Source organism: Argopecten irradians, chromosome 9 (genome assembly GCF_041381155.1).
Source record: "Argopecten irradians isolate NY chromosome 9, Ai_NY, whole genome shotgun sequence".
NCBI lineage: Eukaryota > Metazoa > Mollusca > Bivalvia > Pectinida > Pectinidae > Argopecten > Argopecten irradians.
In genome coordinates, this window is record NC_091142.1 from 5,385,750 (window position 1) to 5,399,891 (window position 14,142).

Sequence of the window (14,142 nt, forward strand, 5' to 3'; positions counted from 1 at the left end):
GTTTATTATCCCTCGCAATATAAGCGAAATTTAACCGTGTGAGATAAAACTTAGATTACAGTACTGTACGATAAGAATAACCATATTTAAGCTAGTTACTTTTTATATTCATCTCTGTCGCGTTGATATTGTACTAAGTAGACATAAATCGTATAGTTGCCATGCATAAATGACTCAATTGTTGTTCCAATTTTAATGTGACACCTAAACATAAGCAAATCTTAATTGAAAATATTTAATGTATTTGTTAATTTATGATTGCAGCTTATTTTGATCATTCATTTAAATTATTATCATATATCATGACTAACTAAATTATTTACGAAAATATATATATGATGTTTAAGCGCCTATCCTCCCCGTCCCGGCGTCGTGATACTTGAGGTTACCGTACCGCTAACTTACGAGAAAGCATGGGCCAAGAATTCAAGATAACTCACAGAGAACGGTTTAATTAAAAGATCCAAATACATTGTACTTTTATAAAACATTTATCTACGTAATGTATAAGAAACAGATTATGTTAAGTTAATAAATCCATAAACGACAATATCGAGGCCACCCTCCAACATTTCATATACATTTAAAAATTTGTAAGATGTCACGAAAACCGTCTCATCAAATGAGTACAAGGATCATTCTATGACCTTTCACAATAACCATTTCAAAGAAATATTGATATCGGGAGATCACATTATCGTTTCGGTACTGCGTGTCAAGTACCTGTGCGTACACATGTAAAGTCATATAGTCAAGAATGATATGTATCAATGCGTTAACGGATATCGAACCAGTTATCAAAAGCTTAGTGGTTTGATTTCCACATATTCATGTTCTTGGTAAAATCCCTCATACGTAGAAAGTAATTGTATATCAATGTATGCACATGTGTGCACTAACAAATTGACCAGCCATCACTCAAAGCGTTCGTGCCAAATTAATACCCCCTTCATACTGAACGAAGACCGCGCTACGACCTAGAAAATTATATAGATCGTGGCAGGTCGTTACAACGTCGTGGCGAGGTCTTTAGTGGCGTATTAGCAACGCAGGTAGGTTGTCTTTGCGCGCGATAGCTTGGCGTGGCTTGACGCTTGCACTTTGACGGCTACGTCCTAACTACGATATCATTAAGTCTAAGCTACGTGCCTACTACGGGAAGTCCCGCTCTTACTACGATCAAGAGGACCATGATACGTTCTCACAACGAGACCCCCGCGACCGCTTTGCGTTGTCAATACATCTATAAAAATACAGATTTCACAGCCACCTTTCATTTATCGTGTGACCGCTATTACAGTCAAATTAAAATAGTCATTATGAGGGGGGGGGGGGGGGGGGAAGAGAGGTGGAAAGCCTGCCCCAAACAGCCTTCCGTTTTCTCATTCTACAAACCCTTCTCCGCAATAGGGCTGTTGCCATTATGACTTGAAATAAACCTTGCTGACTTCGCAATAGCACAAGGAGCATTAAGGCTTAATTTTAACATTTTAAGGTGTTTTTCCTCCTCAAAAGCACCAATAAAACTGAGAGAGGAGGCTCAAAGACACCGTATAACGTCGTTCGGTCTCGACAAAGTCGTGGAAATAACGTAGCGCAAACGTGATACTCGTGGAAGCAGCGGAATACTATCGTGTTGCGATCTTCTAGAGCCTCAGCATCCGGGCCTAATTGTAAAATATCGTACTGGCAGCATGGTTTGTCGTGGCAAAATCGTACTCAGAACGTACCATTGACGTAAAGAATGTGGCGTGAAGCTAGTTTTGTTCGCGGTAAAGCGTATCAGTGTCGTTATAACAGTCACACTGAAGATGGTTATCAAAACGTTTCAAGATCTCGCTACGATCTTAATTGTCCTGGAGGTCGTGGAGAGCGTAGTAGAGTCTTCATCCAGTGTGAAGGAGCCTTTAGCTGCATGTAACAGTCTAATATTGAGTGTATTTAAAATTGATTTAAATATGTTTTTATTCAATATGTATAAGTAAAAATTATTATTTTCGAAATTACTTGCGCTGTTGATTACGTTGAACTACTTATAGCTAATTATGTGTATCATATGCAAGTGCAAATGGTTTGTTCAACATTATCTTCTAAAATCAACTCGTCTATACACAATGCGATCATTTTGGTTGGCCACCTCTTCACTTAAGAAAACATAATCTAACACCACAATGTACAAGTCGTATACAAACAACTTTCTTAGCTCGAAAGTATTATATATTCCAATAACATATCTAAACAGTGATGAAAATATATACAGTACAGTGCAGACAATAACATAAAACTACACACTAACAACACACTCACACCATACATAGTGTAGAAAGACATCTCACATAACTACTATTATAAATCATTTTAACAAAAAATTGATTACGTATACATTAGACAATTAAACAAAAAAATGTTGTAATATATACCATCAAATTAACTTTGCCTATTTTTCATTATACTATATACCGTCAACAAAATGCCTATTTTCATTCCCACACCAAACTATTCACCAACTATAAAGTCAATAGCTTCATTCATTTATTTTACCATATACATGTACTTATTGTTTTTAATTTCTAACAGCATTGTAATTGTTTACTGCAGACAGTTTGGAAAATGCATTTTAGAAATCACACCTGAAAATGTGTTCGAAAAACAGAATAAACTTGCTGTCTGTTTCAGACAAATCAATAGCAAACATATTGAAATACTTATTAATACTTACACGTTAGTGCGATTTCACCACCGCTTTGGGCATATGTACCAAGGCTCAAAGTAAAAAGAAGTAGCAATATTAGTGTTCCCCTCATTTTAGTGATTTCCTGAAATAATAGTACATAGTTACATAAATATATATACATTTTATGATGCAAAAAAAAAAAAAAAAAAAAAAAATGAAATGGCCACTAACGTTCCTAACCATCCTCAAATTATCCAATATCCATTATCCTGAAGTAATATAAATATTTTTCAAAACGATTGATATAACTTTTTAGAAAGGAAAGATTATATCACAAATACCCTTCACTTCATCCATCTATCACTGCATGTCAATCAAAATGCAGTTTACCCAAGGCTGCGATATAAATCTATAAATCGGTTATGTTGACTCTTAGTGGCTTGTTGGTTACTGATTTAAATATTAATGTTTGTGTGTTAAACATAAATGGTTTTAGCGCTAATCATTATCATTATTATATGTATACTACAAGGGAGACTACTCGTGTTGTTTTAGCCAGGATGACAAACTCTATACAGGGTTGTTGTTCTAGACTTAACGTTGCGCATGTGCCAGTAAGAAGGAAAAAAAAATCACTTGGCGCCATTAATTTTCACTCGTGGGTCAGTGTGGGATTGTAGAAACCGGACAGTGAGTTCCAGGTAGCTAATATATCGAATCACGATGCTTTTTCACATCATGAGAACTGGTTATTGTGATATTTGATGTAATATAAAACAAGCATTTATTGACTTTTCTGGGTCTATCGCCTTAACCCTCGTGTGATTGTCAACATTATCCTCCCGCTCCCACGCGATTCCAGATAACATGTCTACACTGATCATAGGCAGCTCTCATGTTCGCCGTTTGGAAGAATACAGAAACGGAACAAAATTGACTGCCCACCTGTTTTCTTTTAGGTTATTGGCGGTGGCCAAGTTGGACAACAATATCACTTGTTTCGCTTTCGTTTTGAAATAGAGGAACACAGGCCAACCCATCTAACTGTACATGTGGGGGGCAATAACATTGATTCTGATGAGAATGGTGATGCTGTTATTCTACGCTTGCTCATGTTTCTGTCTATGTGTAGTAGAATTAAAATACAACGAGTCACAATCATACAGCTCCTGTGGATGGGGGATATAGTCAAATAACCTAAGCATAGCAGAGTTGCTGGGGCTATATGATAGCATAATTCGACCCCCATCTTTGTAGCTCTGTGTATATCTATTTAGATATATCTAATTGAATAGTTTAAATACAAGTTTGTATTGTACTTTAATGAATATGATAGTTTTAATACAACGCGACTAGCGTTTGTATTAATGCTATCCAGTTTACCATGATGTGTAGGACTGTGTAGGACTTGCCCTACAATGACATCTAGTGGTGACCTCTTAAACCATTTCATTAATAAACTTCCATTCATAAAATCCCTATTTATTGAATAATATTCCTTTTGACCAATCAAAATGTTGCATTCCCTTTACTGCAGTATGTAGTCATGGGAAGCTTGCCTTATGATTGGTGGAATTCACACAGCCTCTGTAGAATATACACACACATACTCCCTAACTGTGTCTACATGTGTGTATACATGTACATACAATCTACATCTGGTTGTGACTCCTCTGTCCAACTTACATAAACTGTTAATGATAATACAAATTGGAATTACTAAATAAGACTTGTAGACCTAAAAAGTAAACAGTTCAGAGCTACTTTCTGTGTACATTATAATAATGCTTTAAAATGATTATTGATAATGCTGCTCTCATGTGTCCATGGCTTGACCTACATATAAGTGTGCAACATGAGTCAAGAGTGTAGGACAAACATTCCTTTTTTTAAGAATATAAGACTTAAATGCTTTCTTCACTTTAAAATAGTTTATTTTATGTTGGAGTTTTTAATTAAGAAGAATGTCAAACAATATTCCTTCGGACCAATCAAAATGTGGCATTCCCATTACTGCGTTTGTGTGTATGCAGTCATGGGAAGCTTGCTTTCTGACTGGTGGAAATCACACAGCCTCTGTCAAAAATACACACACACCTACTCTACATGTGTACACACTTCTCTGTCCAACTTACATAAACCCTGTTAATGACAATACAAATTGGAATTACTATCCAAGGCTTACATATATCAGAGTTAAAAGTAAACTAATCTGATTTTTTTTCTGTGTACATTATATTTATGTTTATTGATAAGGATTTCCTCATGTGTGCATTGTTTCACTATACATACATAACTGTGCAACACAAGAGTCAAGAGTGTAGGACAAAAACTCATTTTTAATGAATATAAGACTTAAGTGCATTCTTTATTTTGAAATTGTTTAATTTATGTTGGAATTTTAATTAAGAAGAATGTCAAACAAAACATATATTCATTAGTTGAATATTCTTGAAATAATTGATATCAAAGTCGGTCACCCGACCACCAGACATTAGACTGCTGATATATATGCAAAGCTTTCAATTAAGCTTATTTTTCCAGGACATACAGTATCTGTTTTCTGGAGAATGGGACATCTGTCTAACAGCTTGATGTTTTTATATGGATTGGTCAAAAATTCATTATTAAGATTTTTTTTTCATAAAACCAGAGTGATGTATCAAATGTCATATAATCAACAGGACTTGATGGCAGTACTGAATTCATCAAATTCATTTCATTTCATTCTAATTTTTCTGTATCTTCTGCGTTGTATTTGCAGTACTTTGAGTTCTTTGATTGATTGTATTTTTTTTCTCGTCATTTGTTAAATTAATAAATGGCATATTTTCAATTTCAAGCGGAGTCTGGTTTTATGTTTGAACCCAGGTTGCAAACAGAGCACATCCTTATTCGATATAGCGCTAAAAGCACTTATCTAATTACGTTATAAAGTGTTGTGATACATATATAGCTCCGCCTATCGAGCATGCGTTGTGCAAACATGATTGTTATCAAATGATCAATTGGTTTTTCCGCATTTAGTTGTTGGTTCTCTAGGTAGATAGATATATCCAGCATACTAACAAGCACTACATTGACTCGTTATAACAGTGGAATTGAAATCTCCATAGAACATACCATGCCATGTAAACTAAAGTTACACTATGTGAGACTGTAGTATCTGTGAGGTTTTGTTGTGTGACAGGAATCATTTTCTATTTGGACTACATATTATGCAATAACAACACTTCAACAAATTATTTGACGCGGTAATCATTAAACCAAAGCTATTTAATTTGATCAAAACTTGTTGTTATAACAAAACGTCAAATTCTCAAAAATTGTTTTAAAAGTCATAACATGGTGTGTTTATCCAACAATTTATAAACTAAATGATGAATATCAACTAATAGGTAAATCAAATGATTGTGATGATTATTTATAATTTTAATTAAAGGTGCTGCAACGCCGACAAATCATAATTTTGATTTTATAAAAAAGGACAGGCGCATTCGCATTTTAATCAGTAACACAAGCTACATAACAACATGATTGAAAACTTAATTACAACAGAATAAGAATATTGCAATAAATAATTGCATCCCAAGAAGTATGAAAAATTATTTAATATGCATATGTGTGTTAATAACACGTGCATATGTGTGTTAATAACACGTGATATATATCAACGATAGGATAATTATTGTTTATGCTCTGTCAGAGTTGAAGTATCTTTAACCATTCATTGTCGATATCTTTAACACCTTATGATTGTTTGGTCTAGTAAACACGAGGCTAAAATTTGAAGTGTTTTCTAAACATGAGTCTTATCTTTAAGTAGTTTTTCCAAAGCTTTTTTACATCAATATTAGGCAATTTATTTTGTCGGATTTATATACTTCGATTTGTGTTTGTTGTTAACTTTGATAATGGGAAACTAATTTCAACAACTTGATATTTGTCCTACTGTGAAAATAAGATAACGTACGGTGTGTAGCTATAGATTGTGACGTCATGTTTTTTCTGAAGGTAACCTCATACGTTTCAAAGAAAACACCGTGAGTTGCGCTTACAAAATGAAGATGTCACAATGGATACCTATCCAAAAAGGGACTTAACTCTGTACTAAGCAAAGACGGAATAAACATTAACCTGTGAAATACCAAAAGTTTCAAGCTGCGTTATAAAGCTATGTTTTTACTACACCAAACTTAAAGATTGCCACGAGTCTAGGTTTGTAGTATTTCTCTTGTAGCGGATTGTTTTAAATTTTTGTTAATTTTTTTTTAATTCTTTTATTTTCAAAGACATTTCATTGCAATGCTATATAGCAACTAAACATATACAAAACATATATTGTGTCGTAAACATTCTTTCACTCATTCACATACAAAGTTGTTTTTTTTACTTATAACATTGCCTATTTTTCATAACTGAGAGAAAAGGCAGATTAGAGAAGGAATATAGAAGAAAAATGTGCAGGGAAGAGAAACAAATGATGGAGGAGATTTGGGAAGAAAGAGATATAAAGTCAGGGCTGAGGAAAAAGGGGGGAGGGGGTAGGAGGACAGAATGCACTTTTTAATTCCCAAACCTGATTTCATATACTATACTAACTTGCAAGAGATTAATTAATTATAATATTAAATACCATGTATTAACATAGGAAATAATTACATAGTTGGACACATAAAGAAGCACATAAAATGAATAATGTTGAAAAGTCAAGGTTTAGACAAGACTAACAACTTTTATCCAGTTAATCCAATCATTATCAAATTTCTCTAAGTAAAATTGACCTTTTCCATAGGCTATATAATTCTGCAGAGTATGGTAATCTTTAATGGAATTGACTAATCTCATAACATTAAGGGGACTTTGCAAGCATCTACTTTTATAGATATATTGTTTAATATAGAGTAAAATTTCATTATCATTTCTGTTATATATTCCAATATGGTTGAATGTACCAAAAATCATTGCTTCTATATTCATAGCAAAAGGTATAAAAAGAATATCAAGTATTTTTTTCAAAATCAGTTAAAAAATTCTGTACTTCAGTACACTCCCACAAGAGATGGGTAATTGTCTCCCTTTATGCAAAACAGAGTACACTAGATAGACCTATTTTAAAGTATTTTTAGTATAATTTCAAGATATAAAGGTATTGTTGGAAAAACAACTTCTTAAATTGGTATAAGATATGTATTGAAATAACTTGTTATACCCAAAATTAATCCATGATATTCGAGAAAATTACAAATATTCACATGAATGTCACACAATTCAACAAAAGAAAAAAAATCCTCTAGTGATATCTCTCATTAAGTCTTGTATACATGTTATCCTATAATATTCCTTTATTAACAAAAATGGGTAAAAAGCAGATTTATTCCCATTTATTTTCATTATACCATATTTATGATTTTAACACAGCGGTTTTATTATTAATATTTTTGAAATATTTTAACCTTAAATTGTACCATGATTTGAAAAAAATCTATCCAGAAAGCATTTTTTATCCTTTTCATAACTATATTCAAGTAGTCACAGCCACAATTGTCCAAAAACAGAAAATTTACCGTTGTTTTTATAATCACACTCCATTTACTTTCTGTACTATAAAGTCTCCTTATCCAAGTAATTTTCAAGGCATAAATATATGCCACTAAGTTATCCATTTTTAGGCCACCATCCAAATATCCTCTGGTAATTACATATCTCTTAATTTTATCTTTGTTACTACTCCACAAAAAATGAAAAGAATATTGAGTTCAACTGTTCGATAAAACTATCATCAGGATTGGGTGAAGAAATAAAAAGGTGATTCAACAGAGAAATTAAAAGAGATTTAATAAGTATGATTCTACACAAGAGGTGTGAGATTTTTTTCATCTCGTGCCTTTATTTAACTTTAATTTTTTACTAATTTCTTTGTAGGTCAACATGAAAGTCTAACCGAGAAGTGTAAATTTAGTGTCTCCCCATCTTAAATTTAGGTCCGGAACAAGTGCATCGTTACTGTATTTTTTACTTCCAATCCAAATCAAGCTTTTCCAATATTAACTTTTAATCACGAATTGTTTGCATAGATATTTAGTTCATCAACTACAGACTTCAAAGAACTTTCAGAACCATCAAGTGTCAACGACGTTTCATCAGCATATTGTGAATTCAAAATTTGACAATTGTTTTTGTTCATACCAAAAATAATTTTGTTATTTCTTATACGAAGTCACAATGGATACCTACCCAAAAAGGGATTTAACTCTGAACTATGCAAAGACGGAATTAACATGGAGCTGTTTCAAGCTGCGTATTAAAGCTATGTATTTACCACACAAACCAAAAGATTGCAATGTATCTAGGTTTGTAGTATTTCTACTGTAGTGGATTGTTTTCTTTTTTTGTGTTAATAATTAAGTAGTTTAGTCCGAACGTTCGCATGAAAAACGGATTTTAATAGCTACACATGTATGAGAGAGAGATAAATACAACCCCATGATAAGAAAATCCCCCTGTCTAAAAGGGAAATGAAAATCGTTACTACATGGGCACCGCACGATTAGTATATGGATGCTGCAAAAAAAGTACAAAGTACCTTTAAATCGCCTGTATCTACATCTATATCATATATGTACATCCAAACGATTATGGATACCGAGAAGATTAATTCTTGATGTCCTTATATGGAGAAAACGATGTGTTGCCCTTGCTGTATTTCAGGCCCTTGTTTAGAAAACCGTATTTCTTATGCAGATTAAGATAGTTTTCTATTAATGTAAAGGAATACTTTAAAATGTAACAATACCAGTATACCCCATACTATATTTCCTATATAACAAAGACAGCTAATATTCTCATATTTAACGCCTTTTTCTGGATCAGCAGTTCTAATTTATAACCGTCGTGGTTCTCTCATCCGATATATTATTATTTACGTTTATACGAATTAATAAAGGTAACCATACTTTACTAAGAAAAGATCACTACCGATGAGGTGAAATGCAAAATATTAAGTTAACAATATGACACATTTTATTATTGATATTATAAATTATATTTTGTATTTTTTATCTAATTTTAAAGTCATTTCAAATAAAATATTCATAATGAGGTTTTCTTACTTATTGATTTGAAAAATGTACAATGGTCGATGTATTCTTTGGTCAGTTATAGAAAGAATGTTATGGTTATCTATCAGTTTTATTACTGTAAATTATATAATAGTAACACTCAATGGTTTATGATAACGCCATGCAGATGAGGTATTCAGGTAATCATAATGAAATTGTATTGTTAACAAGGTGGTCTTCGTATCTGGATTGCACAATTATGAAAGAGAAAAACATGAGACGACATTGTAACACATATATTTTATCAGATAACTCTACTCCTGAATGGGATTGTACCATTAAGGCTTCAACAAAAATAGTATACTATTTTTTATTTCCAAAAAGAGAAAGAAAATAAGAAATGGAATGCAAACAAACGTAACAACTTCATAAACAAGAACCATTCTTGAAATTATTGCCGAGAAGTATAACATTGTCTTTATCAAAATCATATTTTCTAGCATATAAAATCGCAATATGATTTAAATCAATTTAAATAGATATACTAGTGTGAATATGATATCCTACCTGTGGACGTCAACCTGTAGGTATTAATACTGCGCCCAATCCAGGTAGTCTGTTTTATATGCTGTCTTCTGGTAAGACGGTTCTTTCCACCTGAAATACGATACTGATTGGTAGTATTTTGTATGATATATTGTAGGAAAACATCCATGTGAAACCTTCAAACGGATCAGATGTGTTAATGTGTTTAGTGAAACATCAACATCGCATTAAAAAGGATAGCCTTATTATGATTGATAGCGTAATGCATGGTCTTTTCTTTTTGTGAAGCAGCGGGACAAGTATCTCAAAGTGATAGGCTTATCATTTCTCATACGGAAACTGTGATCATTCTGATAGTTTATCACATGAAATTAATACATTCCTGATCTAAGTGTGAGTGACAGGTAGATTTAGGCCATCATCTCACATTTACCGGGAATTTCAGACGCTACAAAATTTATTTTCCTTATTTTCCTTATTTTACAATACATTTCATTATCTCTTGTCATTGAATTCTTTTATTTTGTTATACTTTATTGCCCAAGTTCTCTATTAGTGATACGATAAAAACAATAAATATCGAATCAACCGTAATCCAATAATAGTCACCTTTTATGTTGTGTACCCCCATGGGAACAACGAGCTTTACATTCGATTACGCACATGTTTTTTTAAATCAAATATTATGCGATTAAGTCATAGCCGTAACACACTAGTAAGGACTGTTTTCAATACCTGGAAAGCGTTCAAGGATATTATGCATTTTGAGATAGGAGTTACTATCTAAAACAAAACCAACTTCAAGGAACAGTCTATCAGTCGTAATAAGAAGCAGAAAACCGGAAATTGCATGTCAAACGTAATCATTTGAAATCCTAAGTACAGTACAAAGATTTACGCCGTATCAGAATGTGTGTCAATTCTTTATAGTTAATGTTTCTTTGTTTTCATAATAATCTGACTTTCTGATTGGTCGATTCCTTTTTTCATACCACTATGAACAAAATTAGACTTTATGAATAATTGAGATCGCTCAGCAAATTATTCGTCTTTTAAAAATTCTTAACAAACGTAGTTTTAATATGATCAATAGTCCAGGGGTGTAGAGATCATAAGTGATCGTAACCGCTGGAGTACCGAGGATATAACTAGGGCTCTCAGCACGTGTTTTGAGGTTTCGTGTACCCGATATATATATACTCATCTATATCTTCCGGATTCTATATTTCGTTGTAAATTGTCCACAAACATTGTCTATGTGTAACCAGGTAATACACCAGGTACTAGAAGTGTTTGATCACTTTGCGTAGGAATTTTAAAAGCGTTTTCTTTATTTTCAAACTAAGATAAATGCATCCACTCGTATCATTTTTGATATAAGTCAACGAGGTAAAGCAAGAGAGGACGATATTGATTCCAGATAATGCCTTGCTTGTCAATTTGGTTATCTCTTTTCATTCTGGGAGTAACATCATGTAATTTATCTAAGCTTTGATGTCACTATTTTCTAATGTCATTGGGGTATGAAAGAAATTTTGTTTAAAAACTGTGTGAATCCGCGTAAATGTTTCATAAAATGAAATAGTTACTTCAATGCTTATAATTAGTCAATACGCAATATCGACGTATCTATTGTGACGTTATAATAACGTTCGGTTTTCGCGCGATTCTCAATTTTTTTTCTTCATAGTATATGAAGAAAAACAAGTATGAAAACAATTAGAAATTAATCATGTAATAATAATTGAGTATTATAACTAAAACAGATGTTCTCAACAAGTGACTGCTGTTTATCATGTTTGTTAGACTCGAGTTAGTTAATTCTAAATTTTTGAAGAGACAACAGCTTAAACAGTCATCAGTTGTTTCTCAACTCATTCAGTGAAGCTAAGCGCCACATAATGCATCATAATATCTTTCCACCATAAACTATAGTACCCAAATACAGAGTCAATATGCTGTTATTCATACTTATGATAAGCAGCTACCTATTACAAACGCAATTTAAAGAACATTCGTATGCTATAAAATAGTTTAATGCTGAAAGCAAATCCGAATCAACGAGGTTGATAATGATCAATGAGAATCGCAGTAGGTGTTTACAAACTGAGATATAAAAGATATTCAAGTTCTTAGGAATGTATCGCATGGTTTTTCCATTGTGAATCATGCATAGTTTTGTGATGAATTGATGTTATCGTGGTATGCCTTATTGTAGAGAGTCTTCCTATATCAGCTGTTTAGTCTAGCTAATTATATATATGGCTGATTTTATACCGATCGGTTTATAACTAATTATTATCTGAATAATCATATAATTTGTTATATTATCACGTATATATGATTTGACCACATACAGCATATAAAATTTTATGCAACATCGCGTGATAAAAATAAGATCGTTTGCAGCGTTGACTTTTATTTTTCATTACGTTAACCAGACATTGGGATTCTTATTGCTTGGTTAGATATTTACTTTAAAGCTTGAAATCTATATCAATGTATATCTTTATTTTTATTTGAAACCAGACACCTGATATCTGCTATTTCATTAGAAAGATTATTTTTGAAATATAAGTCATGGGACAAAATTGCCTAACCAATATCATCGTATCTAGGAGTATTGGAAATGACGTATATATCAGTTCTTAGAATATATAATAATGCAAGCTGATATTCTCATATTTAACACTTTTTTCTGGATCAGTAGTTCTAATTCATAACCGTCGTGGTTCTGATCTTCTGATTTGCTGTATGTTGTACGACCTTTGGATGAATTAATAAAGCTAACAAGATATTGCTGAGAAAAGATCCCTACCGATACGGAGAAAGCGAAATCCTAAGATCACAGCATTATATAGATCACACATATATCTTTGTGGTTTCAAATTATTCCAAATAAAAAAAAATCATAACGAGTTTGCCTTTTTAATTGATTGGAATAATAGGCAATGATCGATATATTTTTCGGCCAATTAAAAACGTAAAGTAATGACTATATGATTTAAATGTAAATCGTATAGTAATAATACGCAATGGTTAATACAGATATCTACATTAATTTGAAAACCGTCATGAGGAAATAATCCCCATGACATTGTACTGTTAACATTGTCGTCTATCTGGCTGGAATGCGCAGTTAGCAAAGAGGACTTCACGAGATGACATTGTATATTTTGTCAGTTGTACTCTTGAATCTGACTACCATCATTTGATAGGTTTAAAAAACGTGTCATATTTCACTTTCTAAAGCAATGGATTACGACCGAACAACAAGATAAACAATAAAGCATCATGTTATCACCGTAATAGACAAGAAGTATCAATTGTCTCTATCATTTACTGAAATGTAAACTAATATTTAGTAAAATATCAAATTGAAATGTTATTTAAATCAATTAAAATAAATATAATAGAATGACGATGATATCATACCTGCGGACGTCAACCTGCCGGTATCCGGTATTACATGTGTATTACTGTGCCCACTCCAGGTAGTCGGTTTTATATGTCTTCTGATAATGCATAATGTAGTATTTGGACGTCAACAGGCATGCGCTTCGAGTTTTATCACAAACTATATCAGTGTATGCGTCTCGGTTAAATTATTATTCCAACCTATACTGGGGGGAATTATTATTGTAACTGATGTAATTAATGGAGTTTGATATTGTTATAACGTTAACATAGTCAAATCATAAGATGGCGATTTCTGGGCTAGTATTCGTTTCATAAATTATTTCCGTAATAGTGTATCAATCTCTCATAAAATACATGATACCGACCTAATAAGGGTTTAAGCGTATTTTGATAATTTCAATACTTACACAAAAAAACGATTATCATTCTTAGTTACAGTTG

General features: G+C 32.5%; 1 long non-coding RNA gene across 1 annotated transcript; it reads right to left on the reverse strand.

The window, feature by feature from the left end:
- Positions 1–602: 602 nt before the first annotated feature.
- Positions 603–13,801, reverse strand: LOC138331183 (uncharacterized). Its single transcript, XR_011209674.1, has 3 exons — positions 13,717–13,801; positions 10,303–10,392; positions 603–2,816 (listed from the first exon to the last, which is right to left on the reverse strand). It is a non-coding gene; the product is annotated as an uncharacterized lncRNA (long non-coding RNA).
- Positions 13,802–14,142: the final 341 nt, after the last annotated feature.